Consider the following 3450-nt stretch of genomic DNA (forward strand, 5'->3'; position numbering starts at 1 on the left):
CAGCACGAAATAACTTGCCTTGGTTATCAGAATTCTGGCTGATAAAATCCGTGAAAAAAGCTGATTTTGCTTCTTTCAGCAAATGCGTAACATGGTTTTTGTGTCGTTTGAATAAAACGAGATCAGCGACAGACCTAGTAGTTCACCATCTCCTTTCGGCGCGCCTGCGTGCTCTCTTAGCCTCACGGATTTCCTCCGAGTACCAAGGTACTTGGGGTCTAACCGTGACAGTTTTGGTTTTTAGCGGCGCATGACGATCGAGTAATCCAGCAAGCGTGGTGTTATAACAGTCTATCAATTTCGCAGGCCCAGATGGTGGGTCCTGGCACAATCCTGAAGCAGACAAATCCTCCATAAATGCTGTTATGTCAATAGCCTTTGTTTTCCTAAAAGATGCCTTCTTTCTTGACAGTTGAGGTATCGAAATATTTATAGTGAAAAGTGCTAAACAGTGGTCAGAAAAATAGGTACCAGGTCGGACATCTTGTATAAGATTAGAATTCAAAGTTCTGGATATCAGCAAATCCAAAGTGTTCCCAGAGATATGAGAAGGAAAGTCAATATGCTGATGTAAACCCATCGATGACAGTAGGTCTAAAAAGTTAGCCGCGTCGTTGTCAGTCTTGATATTAACATGGATATTAAAATCACCAGCCAGCACAAGAGGCTCAGTTGTCATGACAACCGATTCTAGGAACTCAGCGAACATACCCACAGTACGCGGATGACTTGATGAATAGGGCGGCCTGTAGATGACAACTAGGCGGAGACGCGCAGAGCCGGACACAATAATCCACTCAGAGTACTCGATGGTATCACAAATACCCGCTCTAGCTTGTTTAACAACAAGCGAGTCCCGAGCAAAAATACCAGTGCCACCACCATTTCTGTCTGGGCGAGGATGATCAAATAGCCGATATCCTGGCGGTGTAGCAGCAATCCTAACAGCGGAATCAGCAGATTTCAACCAGGTTTCGGTAATAACAGCAATGTCGACTTTAGAATCACAAACATAGTCAAGAAAGTCAAGCCCTTTGTTCCTAATTGACTGACACAACACCTTATTAGCCGTGGTCTATTGTTGTAAACAATTGCCGGTGCAGTTAATGGAACTTGAACCAAATTTAAATAATTGCGCGACCGATCTTTTGGTTTCGTCTTTGTACTGTTTGTAGGTAAAGACTCGAGCTTATTCCCGTATTGTGGGCCAGGATTCGTAGGCACATCTGAGTAGATAGGTAATGGGTTGGTCATGTCCAGCCACTAGTAACGTTGTATGGCCATGCTTCGACCATTTTGAAAAACCCACACGAGATCTTCGGAATCCGTGCTTCGCCAAAGAGGCTCTTATGAGATGACCAAGTTGAATAACAACTTTTCGCTCAGAGCACGATGATGGAGGAGTCTAGTTTTCCATAAATGGCCGGGCAGTGATCTTAATGAGCTGTTGGTGCAGGTCAGAAAATATAAGATGACAAAATACTACAGTAAACGCCACAAAGACTGGAGACCCGAAGCTCCTAGCAGCCGCCATCTTGTATAGGTGGTATAGTTTATCCAAGTTTGGTTATTATATAAAAATTAATAATTTACGTTCTTTTCTTATTCATAAGTCGAGACTATGTCACGGTATACATTACCCTGAGTGCTTTCCCTTGAATCCTCTCAAGTTTACGAATTTCAGACGCCTTCAAATGCCATACAACTGACCTGTTACCGGTTACCTATCCTCCTCGTGCCTCGTGGCGCATAAGACCTTTACAGAGGTCCTCTACTTTTCTCGGTCTGCTGCGACCGTTCTCGTTTCTTTCTACTTGATGAACTCCACCCTGCCTCTTTCCGTTCCTTTTCTACTGTTCGTCTCCATGTTGTCTTAGGCCTTCTCCTTCTCCTTTTCCTTGTGGCGCCCAGCTTATTGCGTCATACAAGTGAGCAGTAGGTTGATCCGTCTTTTCATGGACTGTGACAGACCACCCACTGACGAGTCAATTACTCTGATGAACACTTTGTCAGAAAAGTTGTCCGAAACAGGCCAGCATTTCTCGGAAATGAAAGGGTTAAAGACGTATACCGAGAAATCAGGGTTTTTCTAAATTTGTTTCTTTGGATTTTGCTTTCTTTATGTGAAAATAATGAGGCTTGTTTGATTTAAAATCTCTCTGACAAAACCAACTTGTAAAAAGCGATTCCAAAAGGTTCTGGGCATATAAAAATGGGACGCCGGGCTAATTTTGTTGTAGAAACTTCGCCACTGGACGCTTTGTTGTCATTTTAACACTTGAGCAGTTCGTGCTCCAATTTGGTTACAAAAAAGAAAATTAAAAATAGGGTGTGCTAGGAACCAATCAGATTGAAAGATTTTTGTATAGTTATGATTAACAATGGATTATTGACCGCGAGATCAAAGCCACACGAACACAGACTACACGGAACTGCATGTTAATTAGCATTTGCATTTACATCGAGATATTTGTTATTCCAGCGATTTATCGCTCTTGATCGACGCAGTACAAGGACCGCTGGGACTCGCAACAACGCATACCTCAGAAGAAGGCGTAGTTTCCTATCTCGGAAGTGACAGGGTCACATGAAAGCCGGCAATTTTCGAGACTTTCCGAATTTAGTATTAGTTTAGTTTCATCAGATATTAGACCCTTTAAAGAAAGCTTTAGCAGGGTTGCTAAAGTGATAAGTGACATTAAAATGCCGGCCCAAGGAGGCGGTCGACTACTGAGGCAGTCAGTGTAAAACGCAGACTGCGGACTGCAGACTGCAGGTCCTGCAGACAGGTGGTAAAATGCAGACTGAGTGTAAAATGTAGACTGAGGGTAAAATGCAGACTGCAGACTACAGATTCTCTAATTATACATCGTGTTATTCCGTTATCTAGAGCCAACCGTAAACAGGGTCATTCAGGCTAATCGTAGTGAAATTCTGCTTTCCGGTTAGCCTGAATATCCCTCAGGTTACTGCCCGAGTCTGAGTTACTGGTCTGCAGTCTTCATTTAACCCCCAGCCTGCAGTCTGCAGACTGGTCGAGTAATTCAAAGGACTTATCAGTAAGGTTTTGCCAATTTAACCGTCAATTCTTGCTTTAACTGGAGTATTAATCATTAATTTCAATGCTCGTGTTTTCGCAAAACTCGATGACTGATGTTTCTGTGACTTTGTGGCCGTCATATTGGTGACCCTCCGAGGAAAACCAACATGGCATCTCCAGTAAACGAAGCTCTGTAAATTTGGTTGAAATATTTCTCCGAGTAACACAGGTATGAAAGACCGAATACAGAACTAACCATTGGCGAAGCCGTCTATCAATGCTTGTCACAAACCACGTGTAAAATCGTTGAGCCTGGCTGCTAAGCGGCGTGATTCCAGCGTGATCGTCCTGAAACGGAAGTAAAATGTTCGTTTTCCGAGAAACAGTTAAGGATCACGTGACATATCGGG

At 43.2% G+C, this 3450-nt stretch overlaps 1 pseudogene; it reads right to left on the reverse strand.

Moving 5' to 3' along the window:
• LOC145488650 (uncharacterized) overlaps positions 1 to 709 on the reverse strand; it is a 1101-nt pseudogene extending 392 nt beyond the window's left edge.
• Positions 710 to 3450: the final 2741 nt, after the last annotated feature.

Source organism: Orbicella franksi, chromosome 5 (genome assembly GCF_964199315.1).
Source record: "Orbicella franksi chromosome 5, jaOrbFran1.1, whole genome shotgun sequence".
Classification (NCBI taxonomy): Eukaryota; Metazoa; Cnidaria; class Anthozoa; order Scleractinia; family Merulinidae; genus Orbicella; species Orbicella franksi.